The 23,751-nt window shown below is 46.4% G+C and overlaps 3 non-coding genes across 3 annotated transcripts; all 3 read left to right on the forward strand.

The window, feature by feature from the left end:
• The first annotated feature begins 11,685 nt into the window (after nt 1-11,685).
• On the forward strand, nt 11,686-11,755 carry Trnak-cuu (transfer RNA lysine (anticodon CUU)). The gene has a single exon. It is a non-coding gene; the product is annotated as a tRNA-Lys (tRNA).
• Nucleotides 11,756-14,703: 2,948 nt separating this feature from the next.
• On the forward strand, nt 14,704-14,773 carry Trnak-cuu (transfer RNA lysine (anticodon CUU)). Its single transcript has one exon. It is a non-coding gene; the product is annotated as a tRNA-Lys (tRNA).
• A 2,962-nt stretch (nt 14,774-17,735) lies between these two features.
• Nucleotides 17,736-17,805, forward strand: Trnak-cuu (transfer RNA lysine (anticodon CUU)). The gene has a single exon. It is a non-coding gene; the product is annotated as a tRNA-Lys (tRNA).
• Nucleotides 17,806-23,751: the final 5,946 nt, after the last annotated feature.

A 23,751-nucleotide genomic window follows, 5' to 3' on the forward strand; every position in this document is an offset into this window, starting at 1 on the left:
TTAACTAGCGAAATGGTCGGCAGGGTGCCGTCACCGCAAGTTTTTACTGGCACTTGCACATCTAAAACAACGTCGGAAAGTAACTCGTTCGGCTTTTGAGTCACATCAAGTATGTGTGTTAATTTTGACGCCACTAGCTCTGCATGATGTAATGCAATTCCTTTACCTCTCAGAAATTATTATGAAATAAAAGTGAAGTACGTGACGAGTGTGACGTTAGGAAAACGTTAGGCAGCATGGAGAGATTCTAGAGGCAGCCGGCTAGCTCAGTCGGTAGAGCGTGAGGCTCTTAATCCCAGGGTCGTGGGTTCGAGCCCCACACTGAGACAAACGGAATTCAGTAATCCAGCGGCTGCGCTGGAGGTCGGACGTGCCGTGCTGTGTGCTGTGCTGCGTTAGCTCCGCGTGGTAAGGTTCTGCTCTTGCTGCAACGCGTCGCTGTCTATTGTATTTGTGTAGACATGAAAAAGAATTAAGAGATGTCGCAACCGCAACGAAAAGATACTTTTAAATTCACGTTTGATCGCAACTTTGTCCGACCGAGGTCATTTGATGTTGAACAGTGGTTAGAGGATGATGTTAAAATAGGACTTGATGATATTATCGGCATACATTTCTCGATTATGAACAGTGTGGTTTTCGTGAAACTTGCCAGTCCAGAATTGTGTGAAAGGATAGTTCGATCTTGTGGTGGCATTCTGAAATTTAAACATGCTGATGGAAATGTTGGGGAGGTTACCGTTGCCCATGCTGGTCTAGGTATTCGGACCGTGCGAGTCTTTGAACTTCCCTTTGAAATTACAAGTGACCAGATAAATGCTGTTATTGCACCATACGGGAAAGTTTTGAGTAATATTGCCGAACGGTGGTCTGCTGCACACAAATTCCCTGTTTTGAATGGTGTGCGCCAATTAAAAGTCGAATTGCAGAAGCACATTCCGTCGTTTATAAACGTCTGCGAATATAGAGCTGTTGTGATGTATGATGACCAACCGAAAACGTGTGCTGTCTGCAATTTACCAGGCCACGTTCGTGCAGAATGTGTTCAAAGGCGAGTGGCGCAACTGCCTGCCGGCGATGCCGTCAGGCCCCCTGCTATGTCAACGCTGCCCGTGACATATGTCGCCGTAGCGCGCGGTTTTGCAAGTGCCACTGCGCCCCCCGAAGTTACTACGATTACCGACCCACAAGCGACCGACCAACCGACCGACTCAGGTGTAGCATCTGTAGACACTCAACCCTCCTGCGAAGACATATTTGCTCCTGCCCTTGTCGCCGTGGAATCGCCCAATGAGGCAATGGATACGGACGAGACCTCAGTCGCTTCGGGTAGTGCTCCTCTGCATCCTGGAGGTTCTTTAGGAGGTATCAAAGCGTATCAAGTGCACAGAAAACGGACTCGCAACCAGCCGTTTCTAGTGGTGCTCCTCCGAATCCTGCAGCTGCCTTAGGCACTGACCACAGCCCGTCAAGTGCAATGAAATCAGACCGGCGTCAATCACTTCGAGTAGTGCTACTTTGCAACCTGAGGCTTCTTCAGGTACCGTCCAAAGTCCACCACGAGACGCATCTCCCAAGAAATCTAAAAAACGGAGGATCGCGCGTCAAGGTGCAGAGCAGACTGCACCACAACTGCGTGAACAGGCGAAGCAAATAGGGGGCAAAATACGTCAATCTGCATCTGAGAACTTGCAGTGCAATCAGCAGTCATCTAACGAAGACCCTGTGTCCTTGGATAGTACCTCAGGTTCTGCCAGTTTGCCCTCCGATGACGTAGCAAGTACCCGAACCGAAGATAAAAATCACCAGCAAACACCTGAATATAGTGCACCACTTAATGACGAACCGATGACAGGGCTGTCGAATCCGTGGGCAGACGATGTCGACGACACTACAAAGGAGGACGAAATTATGGACACCACAGGAACCGTTACAGTCACCACGATGGCCACACCACGGGATGACGTCGTCTTGAATGTCATCGCTGCGACGGATACTGTCCCAGACACGGAGAAGCCGACTGATCCCTTCCCAAGTCATGAATATTTCTAGTCTGAACGGTTTTACTGACTTGTGTCCACATGTCTCTCGGGTCAGATTTCTTAATGTTTTTTTCGAAATGACATGTTGCCAGAGTTTTTCCTAATTACACTCCCGTCTTGGCTAACGTAGTTCCGTTGCAGGCATGTAAGATCGCTACGCTGAACATCAATAAAATTTGTAGCCCATTTAATTTACAAAATTTAAAAGTTTTCCTGTATGCAGCTGATGTGGACATTTTGTTTTTACAAGAAGTAACAAACATCGAACTTGACTTCATACAGGGGTATAATGCTATAGTCAATCCTGGAATTGGATGTGATTTGGGTACCGCATTTCTTTTCAAAGAGGGCGTCGTCATTACAGACGTAACAAAACTGCCTAACGGCAGAGGCATTGCCGGCACGCTTTATAACACTAGGATTATTAATGTCTATGCCCCATCTGGTTCTACCAATCGGTGCCAACGAGCACAGTTTTTTAAGGAGGGAATTGTTCCTTTGTTTGGTGTACACTGCACCCATACCATCCTTGGTGGCGACTTTAACAGTGTCATACATGCCAAAGACCAAACTCCGAACTACAACAAATCGCCGGACCTGGAACGTATCGTCACCGACCTCCGTTTAACTGATTCGTGGGAGCAAAAGCACGGCGCGGCACCCGGCTTTACCCACCTCACTAATCATTCAGCGAGCCGGTTGGATCGAATATATGTCTCGCCCAATCTGAAACACCGCATCCTGCAGTCTGAAGTTTGGCCAACCGTTTTTTCGGACCACGCTGCATATATATGCACATTAAATTTGGAACGACAAGGAACCTGTCGATATAAAGGGCCATGGAAACTTAATGTTTCACACTTAAAAGATCCTGCCTGTCGAGAAGCCTTTCTCACCACTTGGAGAGCCTGCGAGACCAAACTCATCTCTTACCACTCGACTTTGGATTGGTGGCTCAAATGCGCCAAACCTCAGATCCGGAGATGTTTCATCAACTACTCCCGGGAGAAGAGCTTTTGGCGGAAAAGAACGATAGAATTTTACTTTCATTGTCTCCGAGAACTCTACCTGCAAGGTGCTACAGCTATTGGGAACCATGGGAGAATTAAAAAAATCCAGGCAAAAATACTGACATTAAGGCGACAACAGCTTGAAGGATACCAAATAAGGTCAAGAGCAGAGACTGTGGCGCAAAAAGAAGCCACTTCGGTATATCATGTGATTCGTGAAACTGAACGAGGATTCCGCAAAATACTGACGGAGCTTAAAACTGATATTGGAACCACCTTGACAATGCACAACGACATAAAAGCAGAAATACTAACCCATTTCGACAACTTGTTTTCACATAAAGAGGTAGACGAAAAAGCACAGGACGATTTACTGACCCACCTGCAAGGACGCGTTGGTAACGCGTACGCGGAAGCTCTAATAGCGAAGGCGACCGAAGACGATGTACACTATGCTGTCTATCAAAGTGCAAAAAATAAATCCCCTGGAGCTGACGGCATACCAGCAGAATTTTATCAAGTCTTCTGGGAACATATAAAACATAGAATTACATGCATCTGTAATGAACTTCTGAACCTCAATAAGGAGATACCGAAAGATTTTCGCGAAGGTATGATAGTGTTAATCGCAAAAAAATCGGCTGGCAAGAAAATTGGAAATTTGAGACCAATCACTCTGCTGAACAGTGACTATAAAATTTTTACGCGGCTCTTAGCCCACAGACTTAAAAATGTAATGGGCAAAGGTAGGAAAATTCAGCAGACGCTCTCCGACTACCGCGACATAATTTCAATAGCAGAAGTATGTCGACTAAAATGTGCCATCGTGTCGTTAGATTTCGATAAAGCCTTCGACAGGATCAGCCACTCCTACCTCCTGAAAACGATAGGCGCAATGGGTTTTCCGCCGAGATTCGTCGACCTCATACGACGTTTGGTAACGAATAACTCCTCCAGAATCATCATAAATGGACAGCCTAGCCGGCCAGTCGAGATCGCATGTTCCGTCAGGCAAGGTTGTCCGTTGTCCATGGCTCTTTTTGCCATGGCCATCGAACCTTTGCTCGCTACCTTGACTCAGCGGTTACAAGGATTGCAAATACGAGGAAACAAAATAATATGTAAACCTTATGCGGACGATGTTGGGTTTCTCGTTATGAATGTAGCGGAAGTCGAGACGGCAATGCACATAATAGAAAAATACGAACGAGCGTCAGCCGCGAGGTTAAACAAAACCAAGTCCGGCATATTCAATATCGGATGTGGCATTGGCATGCGCACACACGGTCACTTACGTGAGCTAACAGCCTTGAAATGTCTCGGCATTGATTTCCGAAAAAATATACGTCAAACTATTGCGGCCAACTATAGACAAGTACTAACTACCATACGAGCTAGTGTACGGACACATAGTATTCGACAATTAAATGAAATTCAGAGAGTGTCTTTAGCGAACGTCTCTATTACTTCCAAAGTCAATTATGGCGCCCAGATACTGCCAATACCCGCCGGCATCGCCAAACAATTTATGTCAGCAGTAGGCTATTTTGTGAGCCGTGGCCACATATTTAAAATCCAGTATGACACTCTGACGCTCGCCACTAATAATGGTGGCTTAAACTTAACGAATGTTACTAAAAAGTCGCAGGCTCTGTACATCTCCAATACGTTTCAACAATGGAGACAATCCGGCAGCTGTATCGCCGCGCACTTGCTATCTGAAATAGCTCCAGATGACCTCTCTCCACCAATTAATGTGCAGCACATACCGAGCGGACTTTACCATTTACGATGGTTTTTAATAGAATATAGCTACCTACATTCAAGAATTCCGGAAAAAGACATGACAAACGTAAAAGAAATATATGGCAAATTGATGGGAGAAAAGAAGAACAACAAAATAGAACAAAACTATCCATGTTCTAACTGGAAAGTGATATGGGCAAATATTCATAACCGTAACTTAGCTACTCATCTGAAAGCAACATGGTACTTTCTTGTAAATAGGAAAGTTGCAACAAACTCGAAACTTCATACGATCCACTTAGCGGATTCACCTTTGTGTGCAACGTGTAGTTTAATTGATAACGAAGAACATCGTTTCGTGTGTGACAAGGTTAAAGATATGTGGCTGAATGTCCGACGAAAGCTGGCACTCATCCTTCGAACGTCACCTAACGCTATAACGCCTGCGGACTTTTTGACACCGGATGATGTACCCTTTCCTAACACGAAACGCAACGCAGTCAATTGGCTGAAAGCGGCAACGGTCCATTACCTCTTCACGAAGGAAGAGAAAAGCCAAGAGGATTTTTGGATCTATCTGAAACTGAGCATCACATGTTACTGAAGACTAGTAAATATAAAGAAACATACGCAAATTTTTTAATCAAGACCTTGATGTAAAAGAATTAACAAGAAATATCTGCGGACACAGAAGACAAACGTAAGAGAGTGTTCACCACTACTAACTTACTTTTCAATCGTAGAAAAAAAAATTAATAAATAAATAAATTTCTTTTTTACCGGAATTGCCGTTTTTTGAGTTCAACGTTTATTAATTTATTTTTCAAGAAGCCATTATAAATAGTTGCTTCTCACCGAATATGGTTTGTTTTTTAAGCATTTTCAGAGAGAAGAGGCAGTTTCGGAATGCCCTCTGACGTTTCTTTGTCAAGGACGCCTATTTGCTTTAAGTGTGACAACAAAAAACAGCGATGAAGAAGGAAACAAACTGAACATAACTTCTGTTTCTACCTACTGAAGACTTCATTCTTTTTTCACATTATCAATAAGCCCAAAGAAGGGGTACATTAGTTTCTCCACGATAAAGGGATTAACTTTGTCTCATCAGTTTATGGTTATGTACATGGTGTGAGAAGCCGACGCCGATGAAGGCGAATTATGGAGAGCGCAAGGATGGGCTAAAAGGGGTGATGGGAGGCCCACAAAAAAAAAAAAAAAAAAAAAAAATAATAATAAAAAAAATAAAAAACAAAAAAAAGTGGTAGAGAACTGGTGTAGTAAACCAGGGGTCGTAAGTTCCATCCTCAGAGGAGGAAGACGAATTTTGGAAATCAGTTTCGCGTCGTGGCCGTATAGCAAACAGTATCTGTGATGACGAACAATTAGCGACAGGCGTTTTATTAAGAATTACTCTCAGATGAGATTAAGGCGAATGGCGCACATAAAGCATTTGCCAAAGCGGTACAGCATAAGGTGGGACGAGGCAGTCTGAATTACATTTTATAGATGTATTTCTCATATATCTCAGAGCCTCTCGCGGTCGTCGTCGTCGTCGTCGTCGTTGTCGTCGCCGCTTCTGCAGAAGTAGCTAATGACCATCGTAGCAAATGCGGCGAGGGACGCCCTGCCTTCGATTCCGAATGCACAAAGTGTGTGGTCTTGTTTCCCAGTCTATATTTGGTCGGTCTCGTAAGAGGTTGAATGTAACGAATGGGTGGGAAAGAGCAAGGGGCAGCGGCTGTGCAGAACGAAAACACAATTCCTCAGGGGTGTGAGCGTTTCGAGATGAGTGGTATACAAGTTATAGTTGGTCGCCAGTGACCGTGTGGCCTAATGGAACTGATTTTTACTATACTGCGCTGCGCGAACTGGCTGTACAACCGCCGTCGCCAGAGCGACAATCAGCAGTACAACGCGTCAAGGCACAACTGCTTCGTATCAACGCCGTACGTCTTGCGGGTGTGCGGGTGCGAGCGAGGACGACTGATGATGTTCGTGGTGAACGACCTTCCCTCCACCATATCATTCAAGAACGCCGAAGACGCAAGAGGCAGCTCATTACCGAGGTTGAGACGGAGGATGGGCGACGCGTTGACGCACAAATGGATATCGTCCGAGTGTTCACACAGTCATATAAACTTCTTTACGAGAGGGAGTCGCACATGAATGTAGAGGTCAGGGAAGTCCTATCTGACCTACCAGTCTCTCGGAACCTACAAGATGATGCTACGCTCTTGTAGGCGGTGACTTTGGAAGAACTGCGAGAGGCTCTGTTGCGTGGCTCTCCCAACAAAACGCCTGGCCCTGACGGCCTCCCTCTTGAATTTTACAAGCGGTTCTTTGATCTCATGGGCCCAATGTGGGTCAGGATGTACAGTGAACTCCTGGACGCCAATTTTCAGGTACCATCTGACTTTACTGAGGGTCTCTTGATCCCTGTGCCCAAACCCGGCGGAGGCCGTCGCCCTCTTGATTTTCGCCCGTTGACAATGCTAAACACTGACTATAAGCTGTTGACACGCATGCTCCGTGAGAGGCTCAAACCTACGGTAATGGCGGCCATTCACACTGATCAAACCTGCCTCGGGGGCGACACTAATGTGTTTACGACTTTAAGCACCTATAGAGACGTGGTGGCGCTCATGCAAATTTGCTGCCTCCAAGGCGCTCTTGTTGCGCTGGACTTCGACCATGGTTTCCTGCGAGCTGTTATGGAACACATCGGTGTCCCGCGTCTGACGACGTCTGTTGTGCTTCGATTGATCCATGGGGCTGTCACGAGGATTATGATCAACGGCCGTGTCAGCAGATCCGTCCGGCAGGGTTGTCCTCTTTCTGCCATGCTCTTCGCCGTTGCCCTCGAACCAGCTCTTCACGGACTACGGCGACGCTTAGAAGGACTTACCCTCCGTTCCGTAACCTTTCGATGTGGTGCATACGCCGATGATGTGATGTTCTTAGCACTGTCTGGTGACGAAATACACACGGCGTTTTCCTGGCTCCACCAGTATGGGGCGGTGGCAGGCAGTGTGCTCAACCTTCGGAAATCACGCTACATGGAGGTAGGACGAGGAATGCCTGCAGGTCTGGCCGTACCTCTGACAAAGGTCCCGATGCTCAAGTGTTTAGGGATATCACTCCATCGACAAATACAACGCACGGCGGCCTTTACGTATCGTATGGTCTTACGACGACTCCGTTTAGAGGCTCGTCTCAATAAATTCAGATCATTGAACATTTTGCAACGCGCCCAATACGTCAATGTGTACATGGCTTCTCACCTTAACCATTACGCCCATGTACTGCCGATAACGGACACGATGGCTTCCAGGATACAGGCAGTGTTTGGACACGTGGTGAACGATGGTGCTGTTTTCAAGATCCACTTTGTTACGCTTACTTTACCCTTCGACAAAGGCGGTGTTGGACTCACTCACGTCAAGCACAGAGCGCTGGCACTGTATCTCCGTTCCATGAGGCGACTCTGGCTTTCACCAACAGCCAGTCTCCCCGGCCTACTGATTGAAGAAGTGGCCCCACGTACGCTGTACCCACCGGTACCAGTTGGACATTTATCGCCCTCGCTGTCACATATTAGAACGTTTTTCGTAGAGCATAGCTATGTGTTGCGGGTTATATCGGAGACACGGAATCCGACAGCGAAGACTTATTATAGTGCTCTCCAGCACTGGACTCCGGATAACGACATTGTACGGCGCCACCCTACGGTCGACTGGCCACGGGTATGGCGAGCCATTCACGCGCCGTTCTTGTCTACTTTCGTGCGGTCGACGTGGTATGTGGTCGTTAACGAGAAACTTCCAACCCGACAACGACTGCATGCCATTCACCTAATTGACGACCCTGTGTGCCCCCGTTGCACGACGTTAGACACGGACGAACATAGACTGAACTGTGGCCCCGCGCGTGAGTGCTGGAAACTGATCCGCCAGATCCTGGCTTTCCTGCTCCGCCGTCCCTACGTTTCGATTTTACCCCAAGAACTCTTTCATCCCGACGCTGTCTATTTCCCTATGACCAGGATGCATGGGGTTAATTGGGTACGAGGAATGGCGATACACTACATGTACCGCGATGGAGACAAAGACGCCCTCGATTTATGGTACTATATGATCGACGAGTTTCTGGTCTTAACGAACAGACAGGATTACCGGACCCTTTTTGCGAACTATTTGGGTTCGTCATTCATGGACCCACCACCCAGCTGGGGTATGCCGGGTGTGAGAAGACATTAACTTGTAGATGTGATCTTTCCACGATTCCCCTATGGTAACAGAAACAGTCTCTGACTGTGTGCAGCGGCCCCGGGCGCTGCAACGATTGGTGGCTGGTGGTGTCCAATGTAATGACGACCGCCCGTTCCCGGCCGCCCGCCTAGCAATATGACCGCGGCGAGCAAGATGGCCCTTTTTAGTTCACTCTATTGGCAACATTTTGCGCATGGCTGCCTTGTTTTTTTTATGCATTCTCAAAAAAAAAAAAAAGTGTTAAGGGCCCGGATTCTTAAGCCTGAGGTCTCGTGTTCGATTCCTCCTCTGGCACTTTTTTTTCTTTTGTTTTATTTTGTTGGGTTATTCCACCAATTATTCGGAAAGTTTCTCAATCCTAGATTATATTTAACAAATTAGTTACATTATTGAATAAAAGTTATTTTCTTTTTGTCTAACAACACAACTCATGGCGGTGGATTTTCCATTTTTCATGGTAAAGTATGAGGAGAAAGATTGCCTTTTTAATAAAAAAAATAAAAAAAATTAAAAAAAAATTGGTAGGAAAAAAAAGAAAAAAAAGGGGTAACGTCTAAAAAAAAATAAAAAGAAATGGATCAGGTGTCGGACTTCGGATCTGAAGATTACAGGTTCGAATCCCGTCACGCTCGTGTTTTTCCAGTTCTGAAAAAGAAACATACCGTTTTAATGTAGCAATTGAGCAGTACGAAACCGTCTGAATGTTGCTGTTGACCATTTTTTGCTTGGAGTTGCTCTTGAGCTTGAAACACACACAACAAGACCGGTGTTAACTAGCGAAATGGTCGGCATCGTGCCGTCACCACGACTTTCGACTGGCACTTGCACATCTAAAACAACGTCGGAAAGTAACTCGTTCGGCTTTTGAATCACATCAGGTATGTGTGTTAATTTTGACGATACTAGCTCTGCATGTTGTCATGCAATTCCTTTACCTCTCAGAAATTATTATGAAATAAAAATGAAGTACGTGACGAGTGTGACGTTAGGAAAACATTAGGCAGCATGGAGAGATTCTGTATGGGACCACCCAACCCAAACGAGTACTGTGTGACGTGCTACCTGGCAGGTGTTAACCGAGGCAGCCGGCTAGCTCAGTCGGTAGAGTGTGAGACTCTTAATCCAAGGGTTGTGGGTTCGAGCCCCAAGCTGGGCGGAAAGGTATTTTGTTCCGCTGCAGACGTAAATTACCGTTTTTCTGATTAACGTGATGTAATGTAAATAGCAACTTTAAACTTTGCCTACGTCTGTATCAGTCGCAAGGAAACTGTATTTGAAGGTGAATGTGATTTTGTAGACATGTGTGAAAGACATGTTCTGAAATGCAAGTGTTGTTATTTGGAGAGCACATCGGTTTCGTGTCAGATGTGTAGCCAAGCAGTAATGGGTCGCCATAGCTGCAAATATTAGAAGCTAATATGAAGTGTTGTCAGCTGAAGTCTGATGATGCATGCGACCGTAAGGCCGAAGTACGGAAGAGTGCCGCTTGGCCGCTCTTCTTTAGCTCTGTGGTAGAGCACTGGTGTAGTAAACCAGGGTTGGTAAGTTCCATCCTCAGAGGAGGAAGACGAAGTTTGGAAATCAGTTTCGCGTTGTGGCCGTATAGCAAACAGTATCTGTGATGACGAACAATTAGTGACTGGGTTTTATTAAGAATTACTCTCAGGTGTGATTAAGGCGAATGGCGCAGATAAATCATTTGCCAAAGCGGTACAGCATAAGGTGGGACGAGGAAGTCTGAATTACATTTTATAGATGTATTTCTCACATATCTCAGAGCCTCTCGCGGTCGTCGTCGTCGTCGTCGTCGTCGTCGCCGCCGCCGCCGCCGCCGCCGCCGCCGCCGCTTCTGCAGAAGTAGCAAATGGCCATCGTAGCAAATGCGGCGAGGGACGCCCTGCCTTCGATTCCGAATGCACAAAGTGTGTGGTCTTGTTTCCCAGTCTATATTTGGTCGGTCTCGTAAGAAGTTGAATGTAACGAATGGGTGGGAAAGAGCAAGGGGCAGCGGCTGTGCAGAACGAAAACACAATTCCTCAGAGTGTGAGCGTTTCGAGATGAGTCGTATACAAGTTATAATTGGTCGTCAGTGACCGTGTGGCCTAATGGATCAGACGTCGGACTTCGGATCTGAAGATTACAGGCTCGAATCCTGTCACGCTCGTGTTTTTCCAATTCTGAAAAAGAAACATACCGTTTTAATGTAGCAATTGAGCAGTACGAAACCGTCTGAATGTTGCTGTTGACCATTTTTTGCTTGGAGTTGCTCTTGAGCTTGAAAAACACACAACAAGACCGGTGTTAACTAGCGAAATGGTCGGCAGGGTGCCGTCACCACGACTTTCGACTGGCACTTGCACATCTAAAACAACGTCGGAAAGTAACTCGTTCGGCTTTTGAGTCACAACAAGTATGTGTGTTAATTTTGACGATACTAGCTCTGCATGTTTTCATGCAATTCCTTTACCTCTCAGAAATGATTATGAAATAAAAGTGAAGTACGTGACGAGTGTGACGTGAGGAAAGCATTAGGCAGCATGGAGAGTTTCTGTATGGGACCACCCAACCCAAACGAGTACTGTGTGACGTGCTACCTGGCAGGTATTAAGCGAGGCAGCCGGCTAGCTCAGTCGGTAGAGCGTGAGACTCTTAATCCCAGGGTCGTGGGTTCGAGCCCCACATTAAGACATACGGAATTTTGGTCCTCTGCAGATGTAAATTACCGTTATTCTGTTTAACGTGATGTAATGTAAGTAGCAACTTTAAACTTTGCCTACGTCTCTGTCAGTCGCAAGGAAACTGTATTTGAAGGTGAAGGTGATTTTGTAGACATGTGTGAAAGACATGTTCTGAAATGCAAGTGTTGTTGTTTGGAGAGCACATCGGTTACGTGTCAGATGTTTAGCCAAGCAGTAATGGGTCGCCATAGCTGCAAATATTAGAAGCTAATATGAAGTGTTGTCAGCTGAAGTCTGATGATGCAGGCGACCGTAAGGCCGAAGTACGCAAGAGTACCGCTAGGCCGCGCCTCTTTAGCTCAGTGGTAGAGCACTGGTATCCTAAACCAGGGGTGGTAAGTTCCATCCTCAGAGGAGGTAGACGAATTTTGGAAATCAGTTTCGCGTCGTGGCCGTATAGCAAACAGTATCCGTGATGACGAAAAAATTGCGACAGGCGTTTTATTAGGAATTACTCTCAGATGTGATAAAGGCGAATGGCGCAGATAAAGCATTTGCCAAAGCGGTACAGCATAAGGTGGGACGAAGCAGTCTGAATTACATTTTATAGATGTATTTCTCACATATCTCAGAGTCTCTCGTGGTCGTCGTCGTCGTCGTCGTCGTCGTCGTCGCCGCCGCTTCTACAGAAGTAGCAAATGGCCATCGTAGGAAATGCGGCAGGGGACGCCCTGCCTTCGATTCCGAATGCACAAAGTGTGTGGCCTTGTTTCCCAGTCTATATTTGGTCGGTCTCGTAAGAAGTTGAATGTAACGAATAGGTGGGAAAGAGCAAGGGGCAGCGGCTGTGCAGAACGAAAACACAATTCCTCAGAGTGTGAGCGTTTCCAGACGAGTCGTATACAAGTTATAGTTGGTCGTCAGTGACCGTGTGGCCTAATGGATCAGACGTCGGACTTCGGATCTGAAGATTACAGGCTCGAATCCTGTCACGCTCGTGTTATTCCAATTCTGAAAAAGAAACACACCGTTTTGATGTAGCAATTGAGCAGTACGAAACCGTCTGAATGTTGCTGTTGACAATTTTTTGCTTGGAGTTGCTCTTGAGCTTGAAACACACACAACAAGACCGGTGTTAACTAGCGAAATGGTCGGCAGGGTGCCGTCACCGCGAGTTTTGACTGGCACTTGCACATCTAAAACAACGTCGGAAAGTAACTCGTTCGGCTTTTGAGTCACATCAAGTATGTGTGTTAATTTTGACGCCACTAGCTCTGCATGTTGTCATGCAATTCTTTTACCTCTCAGAAATGATTATGAAATAAAAGTGAAGTTCGTGACGAGTGTGACGTTAGGAAAACATTAGGCAGCATGGAGAGATTCAGTATGGGACCACCCAACCCAAACGAGTACTGTGTGACGTTCTACCTGGCAGGTATTAACCGAGGCAGCCGGCTAGCTCAGTCGGTAGAGCGTGTGACTCTTAAAACCAGTGTCGTTGGTTCGAGTCCCACACTGAAACAAACGGAATTTTGTTCCGCTGCAGATGTAAATTACCGTTTTTCTAATTAACGTGATGTAATGTAAATAGCAACTTTAAACTTTGCCTACGTTTCTGTCAGTCGCAAGGAAACTGTATTTGAAGGTGAAGGTGATTTTGTAGACATGTGTGAAAGACATGTTCTGAAATGCAAGTGTTGTTGTTTGGAGAGCACATCGGTTACGTGTCAGATGTGTAGCCAAGCAGTAATTTGTCGCCATAGCTGCAAATATTAGAAGCAATATAAAGTGTTGTCAGCTGTAGTCTGATGATGCAGCCGACCGTAAGGCTGAAGTACGCAAGATTACCGCTAGGCCGGTCCTTCTTTAGCTCAGTGGTAGTGCACTGGTGTAGTAAACCAGGGGTCGTAAGTTCCATCCTCAGAGGAGGAAGACGAATTTTGGAAATCAGTTTCGCGTCGTGGCCGTTTAGCAAACAGTATCTGTGATGACGAACAATTAGCGACAGGCGTTTTATTAAGAATTACTCTCAGATGTGATTAAGGCGAATGGCGCAGATAAAGCATTTGCCAAAGCGGTACAGCATAAGGTGGGACGAGGCAGTCTGAATTACATTTTATAGATGTATTTCTCACGTATCTCAGAGTTTCTCGCGGTCGTCGTCGTCGTCATCGCCGCTGCCGCCGCTTGTGCAGAAGTAGCAAATGGCCATCGTAGGAAATGCGGCGAGGGACGCCCTGCCTTCGATTCCGAATGCACAAAGTGTGTGGTCTTGTTTCCTAGTCTATATTTGGTCGGTCTCGTAAGAGGTTGAATGTAACGAATGGGTGGGAAAGAGCAAGGGGCAGCGGCTGTGCAGAACGAAATCACAATTCCTCAGAGTGTGAGCGTTTCGAGATGAGTCGTATACAAGTTATAGTTGGTCGTCAGTGACCGTGTGGCCTAATGGATAATGCGTCGGTCTTCGGATCTGAAGATTACAGGTTTGCATGCTGTCACGATCGTGTTTTTCCAATTCTGAAAAAGAAACATACCGTTTTGATGTAGCAATTGAGCAGTACGAAACCGTCTGAATGTTGCTGTTGACAATTTTTTGCTTGGAGTTGCTCTTGAGCTTGAAACACACACAACAAGACCGGTGTTAACTAGCGAAATGGTCGGCAGGGTGCCGTCACCGCGAGTTTTGACTGGCACTTGCACATCTAAAACAACGTCGGAAAGTAGCTCGTTCGGCTTTTGAGTCACATCAAGTATGTGCGTTAATTTTGACGCCACTAGCTCTGCATGTTTTCATGCAATTCCTTTACCTCTCAGAAATGATTATGAAATAAAAGTGAAGTACGTGACGAGTGTGACGTTAGGAAAGCATTAGGCAGCATGGAGAGATTCTGTATGGGACCACCCAACCCAAACGAGTACTGTGTGACGTGCTACCTGGCAGGTATTAACTGATGCAGCCGGCTAGCTCAGTCGGTAGAGCGTGAGACTCTTAATCCCAGGGTCGTGGGTTCGAGCCCCACACTAAGACATACGGAATTTTGGTCCGCTGCAGATGTAAATTACCGTTATTCTGTTTAACGTGATGTAATGTAAGTAGCAACTTTAAACTTTGCCTACGTCCCTGTCAGTCGCAAGGAAACTGTATTTGAGGGTGAAGGTGATTTTGTAGACATGTGTGAAAGCCATGTTCTGAAATGCAAGTGTTGTTGTTTGGAGAGCACATCGGTTACGTGTCAGATGTTTAGCCAAGCAGTAATGGGTCGCCATAGCTGCAAATATTAGAAGCTAATATGAAGTGTTGTCAGCTGAAGTCTGATGATGCAGGCGACCGTAATGCCGAAGTACGCAAGAGTACCGCTAGGCCGTGCCTCTTTAGCTCAGTGGTAGAGCACTGGTATCCTAAACCAGGGGTGGTAAGTTCCATCCTCAGAGGAGGTAGACGAATTTTGGAAATCAGTTTCGCGTCGTGGCCGTATAGCAAACAGTATCCGTGATGACGAACAATTATCGACAGGCGTTTTATTAAGAATTACTCTCAGATGTGATAAAGGCGAATGGCGCAGATAAAGCATTTGCCAAAGCGGTACAGCATAAGGTGGGACGAAGCAGTCTGAATTACATTTTATAGATGTATTTCTCACATATCTCAGAGTCTCTCGCGGTCGTCGTCGTCGTCGTCTTCGTCGTCGTCGTCGTCGCCGCCGCTTCTACAGAAGTAGCAAATGGCCATCGTAGGAAATGCGGCGTGGGACGCCCTGCCTTCGATTCCGAATGCACAAAGTGTGTGGTCTTGTTTCCCAGTCTATATTTGGTCGGTCTCGTAAGAAGTTGAATGTAACGAATAGGTGGGAAAGAGCAAGGGGCAGCGGCTGTGCAGAACGAAAACACAATGCCTCAGAGTGTGAGCGTTTCCAGATGAGTCGTATACAAGTTATAGTTGGTCGTCAGTGACCGTGTGGCCTAATGGATCAGACGTCGGACTTCGGATCTGAAGATTACAGGCTCGAATCCTGTCACGCTCGTGTTTTTCCAATTCTGAAAAAGAAACACGCCGTTTTGATGTAGCAATTGAGCAGTACGAAACCGTCTGAATGTTGCTGTTGACAATTTTTTGCTTGGAGTTGCTCTTGAGCTTGAAACACACACAACAAGACCGGTGTTAACTAGCGAAATGGTCGGCAGGGTGCCGTCACCGCGAGTTTTGACTGGCACTTGCACATCTAAAACAACGTCGGAAAGTAACTCGTTCGGCTTTTGAGTCACATCAAGTATGTGTGTTAATTTTGACGCCACTAGCTCTGCATGTTTTCATGCAATTCCTTTACCTCTCAGAAATGATTATGAAATAAAAGTGAAGTACGTGACGAGTGTGACGTTAGGAAAGCATTAGGCAGCATGGAGAGATTCTGTATGGGACCACCCAACCCAAACGAGTACTGTGTGACGTGCTACCTAGCAGGTATTGACTGAGGCAGCCGGCTAGCTCAGTCACTAGAGCGTGAGACCCTTAATCCCAGGGTCGTGGGTACGAGCCCCAAACTGAGACAAACGGAATTTTGTTCCGCTGCAGATGTAAATTACCGTTTTTCTGATTAACGTGATGTAATGTAAATAGCAACTTTAAACTTTGCCTACGTCTCTGTCAGTCGCAAGGAAACTGTATTTGAAGGTGAAGGTGATTTTGTAGACATGTGTGAAAGACATGTTCTGAAATGCAAGTGTTGTTGTTTGGAGAGCACATCGGTTACGTGTCAGATGTTTAGCCAATCAGTAATGGGTCGCCATAGCTGCAAATAATAGAGGCAAATATGAAGTGTTGTCAGTTGAAGTCTGATGATGTAGCCGACCGTAAGGCCGAAGTACGCAAGAGTACCGCTAGTCCACGCCACTTTAGCCCAGTGGTAGAGCACTGGTGTAGAAAACCAGGGGTCGTAAGTTCCATCCTCAGAGGAGGAAGACGAATTTTGGAAATCAGTTTCGCGTCGTGGCCGTATAGCAAACAGTATCTGTGATGACGAACAATTAGCGACAGGCGTTTTATTAAGAATTACTCTCAGATGTGATTAAGGCAAATGGCGCAGATAAAGCATTTGCCAAAGCGGTAAAGCATAAGGTGGGACGAAGCAGTCTGAATTACATTTTATACATGTATTTCTCACATATCTCAGAGCCTCTCGCGGTCGTCGTCGTCGTCGTCGTCGTCGTCGCCGCCGCCACCGCTTCTGCAGAAGTAGCAAATGGCCATCGTAGGAAATGCGGCGAGGGACGCCCTGCCTTCGATTCCGAATGCACAAAGTGTGTGGTCTTGTTTCCCAGTCTTAATTTGGTCGGTCTCGTAAGAGGTTGAATGTAACGAATGGGTGGGAAAGAGCAAGGGGCAGCGGCTGTGCAGAACGAAAACACAAACCCCAGAGTGTGAGCGTTTCGAGATGAGTCGTATACAAGTTATAGTTGGTCGTCAGTGACCGTGTGGCCTAATGGAGCAGGCGTCGGACTTCGGATCTGAAGATTACATGCTCGAATCCTGTCACGCTCGTGTTTTTCCAATTCTGAAAAAGAAACATACCGTTTTGATGTAGCAATTGAGCAGTACGAAACCGTCTGAATGTTGCTGTTGACAATTTTTTGCTTGGAGTTGCTCTTGAGCTTGAAACACACACAACAAGACCGGTGTTAACTAGCGAAATGGTCGGCAGGGTGCCGTCACCGCGAGTTTTGACTGGCACTTGCACATCTAAAACAACGTCGGAAAGTAACTCGTTCGGCTTTTGAGTCACATCAAGTATGTGTGTTAATTTTGACGCCACTAGCTCTGCATGTTTTCATGCAATTCCTTTACCTCTCAGAAATGATTATGAAATAAAAGTGAAGTACGTGACGAGTGTGACGTTAGGAAAGCATTAGGCAGCATGGAGAGATTCTGTATGGGACCACCCAACCCAAACGAGTACTGTGTGACGTGCTACCTGGCAGGTATTAACCGAGGCAGCCGGCTGGCTCAGTCGGTAGAGCGTGAGACTCTTAATCCCAGGGTCGTGGGTTCGAGCCCCACACTAAGACATACGGAATTTTGGTCCTCTGCACATGTAAATTACCGTTATTCTGTTCAACGTGATGTAATGTAAGTAGCAACTTTAAACTTTGCCTACGTCTCTGTCAGTCGCAAGGAAACTGTATTTGAGGGTGAAGGTGATTTTGTAGTCATGTGTGAAAAACATGTTCTGAAATGCAAGTTTTGTTGTTTGGAGAGCACATCGGTTACGTGTCAGATGTTTAGCCAAGCAGTAATGGGTCGCCATAGCTGCAAATATTAGAAGCTAATATGAAGTGTTGTCAGCTGAAGTCTGATGATGCAGGCGACCGTAAGGCCGAAGTACGCAAGAGTACCGCTAGGCCGCGCCTCTTTAGCTCAGTGGTAGAGCACTGGTATCCTAAACCAGGGGTGGTAAGTTCCATCCTCAGAGGAGGTAGACGAATTTTGGAAATCAGTTTCGCGTCGTGGCCGTATAGCAAACAGTATCCGTGATGACGAACAATTAGCGACAGGCGTTTTATTAAGAATTACTCTCAGATGTGATAAAGGCGAATGGCGCAGATAAAGCATTTGCCAAAGCGGTACAGCAAAAGGTGGGACGAAGCAGTCTGAATTACATTTTATAGATGTATTTCTCACATATCTCAGAGTCTCTCGCGGTCGTCGTCGTCGTCGTCGTCGTCGCCGCCGCTTCTGCAGAAGTAGTAAATGGCCATCGTAGGAAATGCGGCGTGGGACGCCCTGCCTTCGATTCCGAATGCACAAAGTGTGTGGTCTTGTTGCCCAGTCTATATTTGGTCGGTCTCGTAAGAAGTTGAATGTAACGAATAGGTGGGAAAGAGCAAGGGGCAGCGGCTGTGCAGAACGAAAACACAATTCCTCAGAGTGTGAGCGTTTCCAGATGAGTCGTATACAAGTTATAGTTGGTCGTCAGTGACCGTGTGGCCTAATGGATCAGACGTCGGACTTCGGATCTGAAGATTACAGGCTCGAATCCTGTCACTCTCGTGTTTTTCCAATTCTGAAAAAGAAACATACCATTTTGATGTAGCAATTGAGCAGTACGAAACCATCTGAATGTTGCTGTTGACAATTTTTTGCTTGGAGTTGCTCTTGAGCTTGAAACACACACAACAAGACCGGTGTTAACTAGCGAAATGGTCGGCAGGGTGCCGTCACCGCGAGTTTTGACTGGCACTTGCACATCTAAAACAACGTCGGAAAGTAACTCGTTCGGCTTTTGAGTCACATCAAGTATGTGCGTTAATTTTGACGCCACTAGCTCTGCATGTTTTCATGCAATTCCTTTACCTCTCAGAAATGATTATGAAATAAAAGTGAAGTACGTGCCGAGTGTGACGTTAGGAAAGCATTAGGCAGCATGGAGAGATTCTGTATGGGACCACCCAACCCAAACGAGTACTGTGTGACGTGCTACCTGGCAGGTACAAACCGAGGCAGCCGGCTAGCTTAGTCTGTAGAGCGTGCGACTCTTAATTCCAGGGTCGTGGGTTCGAGCCCCACACAGAGACAAACGGAATTTTGGTCCGCTGCAGATGTAAATTACCGTTATTCTGATTAACGTGATGTAATGTAAGTAGCAACTTTAAACTTTGCCTACGTCTCTGTCAGTCGCAAGGAAACTGTATTTGAAGGTGAAGGTGATTTTGTAGACATGTGTGAAAGACATGTTCTGAAATGCAAGTGTTGTTGTTTGGAGAGCACATCGGTTACGTGTCAGATGTTTAGCCAATCAGTAATGGGTCGCCATAGCTGCAAATAATAGAAGCAAATATGAAGTGTTGTCAGTTGAAGTCTGATGATGCAGCCGACCGTAAGGCCGAAGTACGCAAGAGTACCGCTAGTCCACGCCACTTTAGCCCAGTGGTAGAGCACTGGTGTAGAAAACCAGGGGTCGTAAGTTCCATCCTCAGAGGAGGAAGACGAATTTTGGAAATCAGTTTCGCGTCGTGGCCGTATAGCAAACAGTATCTGTGATGACGAACAATTAGCGACAGGCGTTTTATTAAGAATTACTCTCAGATGTGATTAAGGCAAATGGCGCAGATAAAGCATTTGCCAAAGCTGTACAGCATAAGGTGGGACGAAGCAGTCTGAATTACATTTTATACATGTATTTCTCACATATCTCAGAACCTCTCGCGGTCGTCGTCGTCGTCGTCGTCGTCGTCGTCGTCGTCGCCGCCACCGCTTCTGCAGAAGTAGCAAATGGCCATCGTAGGAAATGCGGCGAGGGACGCCCTGCCTTCGATTCCGAATGCACAAAGTGTGTGGTCTTGTTTCCCAGTCTTAATTTGGTCGGTCTCGTAAGAGGTTGAATGTAACGAATGGGTGGGAAAGAGCAAGGGGCAGCGGCTGTGCAGAACGAAAACACAATTCCCCAGAGTGTGAGCGTTTCGAGATGAGTCGTATACAAGTTATAGTTGGTCGTCAGTGATCGTGTGGCCTAATGGAGCAGGCGTCGGACTTCGGATCTGAAGATTACATGCTCGAATCCTGTCACGCTCGTGTTTTTCCAATTCTGAAAAAGAAACATACCGTTTTGATGTAGCAATTGAGCAGTACGAAACCGTCTGAATGTTGCTGTTGATAATTTTTTGCTTGGAGTTGCTCTTGAGCTTGAAACACACACAACTAGACCGGTGTTAACTAGCGAAATGGTCGGCAGGGTGCCGTCACCGCGAGTTTTGAATGGCACTTGCACATCTAAAACAACGTCGGAAAGTAACTCGTTCGGCTTTTGAGTCACATCAAGTATGTGTGTTAATTTAGACGCCACTAGCTCTGCATGTTGTCATGCAATTCCTTTACCTCTCAGAAACGATTATGAAATAAAAGTGAAGTACGTGACGAGTGTGACGTTAGGAAAACATTAGGCAGCATGGAGAGATTCTGTATGGGACCACCCAACCCAAACGAGTACTGTGTGGCGTTCTACTTGGCAGGTATTAACCGAGGCAGCCGGCTAGCTCAGTAGGTAGAGCGCGAGACTCTTAATCCCAGGGTCGTAGGTTCCAGCCCCACATTGAGAGAAACGGAATTTTGTTCCGCTGCAGATGTAAATTACCGTTTTTCTGATTAACGTGATGTAATGTAAATAGCAACTTTAAACTTTGCCTACGTCTCTGCCAGTCGCAAGGAAACTGTATTTGAAGGTGAAGGTGATTTTGTAGACATGTGTGTAAGACATGTTCTGAAATGCAAGAGTTGTTGTTTGGAGAGCACATCGGTTACGTGTCAGATGTGTAGCCAAGCAGTAATGGGTCGCCATAGCTGCAAATATTAGAAGCAAATATGAAGTGTTGTCAGCTGAAGTCTGATGATGCAGGCGACCGTAATGCCGAAGTACGTAAGGTTACCGCTAGGCCGGTCCTTCTTTAGCTCAGTGGTAGTGCACTGGTGTAGTAAACCAGGGGTCGTAAGTTCCATCCTCAGAGGAGGAAGACGAATTTTGGAAATCAGTTTCGCGTCGTGGCCGTATAGCAAACAGTACCTGTGATGACGAACAAATAGCGACAGGCGTTTTATTAAGAATTACTCTCAGATGTGATTAAGGCGAATGGCGCAGATAAAGCATTTGCCAAAGCGGTACAGCATAAGGTGGGAGAAGGCAGTCTGAATTACATTTTATACATGTATTTCTCACATATCTCAGAGCCTCTCGCGGGCGTCGTCGTCGTCGTCGTCGTCGTCGTCGTCGTCGTCGTCGTCGCCGCCGCCGCCGCTTCTGCAGAAGTAGCAAATGGCCGTCGTAGGAAATGCGGCGAGGGACGCCCTGCCTTCGATTCCGAATGCACAAAGTGTGTGGTCTTGTTTCCCAGTCTTAATTTGGTCGGTCTCGTAAGAGGTTGAAGGTAACGAATGGGTGGGAAAGAGCAAGGGGCAGCGGCTGTGCAGAACGAAAACCAATTCCTCAGAGTGTGAGCGTTTCGAGATGAGTCGTATACAAGTTATAGTTGGTCGTCAGTGACCGTGTGGCCTAATGGACCAGGTGTCGGACTTCGGATCTGAAGATTACAGGCTCGAATCCTGTCACGCTTGTGTTTTTCCAATTCTGAAAAAGAAACATACCGTTTTGATGTAGCAATTGAGCAGTACGAAACCGTCTGAATGTTGCTGTTGTCAATTTTTTGCTTGGAGTTGCTCTTGATCTTGAAACACACACAACAAGACCGGTGTTAACTAGCGAAATGGTCGGCAGGGTGCCGTCACCGCGAGTTTTGAATGGCACTTGCACATCTAAAACAACGTCGGAGAGTAACTCGTTCGGCTTTTGAGTCACATCAAGTATGTGTGTTAATTTTGACGCCACTAGCTCTGCATGTTATCATGCAATTCCTTTACCTCTCAGAAATTATTATGAAATAAAAGTGAAGTACGTGACGAGTGTGACGTTAGGAAAACATTAGGCAGCATGGAGAGATTCTGTATGGAACCACCCAACCCAAACGAGTACTGTGTGGCGTTCTACTTGGCAGGTGTTAACCGAGGCAGCCGGCTAGCTCGGTAGGTAGAGCGCGGGACTCATAATCCTAGGGTTGTGGGTTCGAGCCCCACACTGAGACAAACGGAATTTTGTTCCGCTGCAGATGTAAATTACCGTTTTTCTGATTAACGTGATGTCATGTAAATAGCAACTTTAAACAGTAGCAAGGAAACTGTATTTGAAGGTGAAGGTGATTTTGTAGACATGTGTGAAAGACATGTTCTGAAATGCAAGTGTTGTTGTTTGGAGAGCACATCGGTTACGTGTCAGATGTGTAGCCAAGCAGTAATGGGTCGCCATAGCTGCAAATATTAGAAGCTAATATGAAGTGTTCTCAGCTGAAGTCTGATGAAGCAGGCGACCGTAAGGCCGAAGTACGCAAGAGTACCGCTAGGCCGCGACCCTTTAGCTCAGTGGTAGAGCTCTGGTGTAGTAAACTAGGGGTGGTAAGTTCCATCCTCAGAGTAGGTAGAGGAATTTTGGAAATCAGTTGCGCGTCGTGGCCGTACAGCAAACATTGCTTTGATGACGAACAATTAGCGACAGGCGTTTTATTAAGAATTACTCTCAGATGTGATTAAGGCGAATGGCGCAGATAAAGCATTTGCCAAAGCGGTACAGCATAAGGTGGGACGAAGCAGTCTGAATTACATTTTATACATGTATTTCTCACATATCTCAGAGCCTCTCGCGGTCGTCGTCGTCGTAGTCGTCGTCGTCCTCGTCGTCGTCGCCGCTTCTGCAGAAGTAGCAAATGGCCATCGTAGGAAATGCGGCGAGGGACGCCCTGCCTTCGATTCCGAATGCACAAAGTGTGTGGTCTTGTTTCCCAGTCTATATTTGGTCGGTCTCGTAAGAGGTTGAATGTAACGAATGGGTGGGAAAGAGCAAGGGGCAGCGGCTGTGCAGAACGAAAACACAATTCCTCAGTGTGTGAGCGTTTCGAGATGAGTCGTATAGAAGTTATAGTTCGTCGTCAGTGACCGTGTGGCCTAATGGATCAGGCGTCGGACTTCGGATCTGAAGATTACAGACTCGAATCCTGTCACGCTCGTGTTTTTCCAATTCTGAAAAAGAAACATACCGTTTTGATGTAGCAATTGAGCAGTACGAAACCGTCTGAATGTTGCTGTTGTCAATTTTTTGCTTGGAGTTGCTCTTGATCTTGAAACACACACAACAAGACCGGTGTTAACTAGCGAAATGGTCGGCAGGGTGCCGTCACCGCGAGTTTTGAATGGCACTTGCACATCTAAAACAGCGTCGGAGAGTAACTCGTTCGGCTTTTGAGTCACATCAAATATGTGTGTTAATTTTGACGCCACTAGCTCTGCATGTTTTCATGCAATTCCTTTACCTCTCAGAAATGATTATGAAATAAAAGTGAAGTACGTGACGAGTGTGACGTTAGGAAAGCATTAGGCAGCATGGAGAGATTCTGTATGGGACCACCCAACCCAAACGAG

This window comes from Schistocerca gregaria, chromosome 1 (genome assembly GCF_023897955.1).
Source record: "Schistocerca gregaria isolate iqSchGreg1 chromosome 1, iqSchGreg1.2, whole genome shotgun sequence".
NCBI classification, from domain to species: domain Eukaryota; kingdom Metazoa; phylum Arthropoda; class Insecta; order Orthoptera; family Acrididae; genus Schistocerca; species Schistocerca gregaria.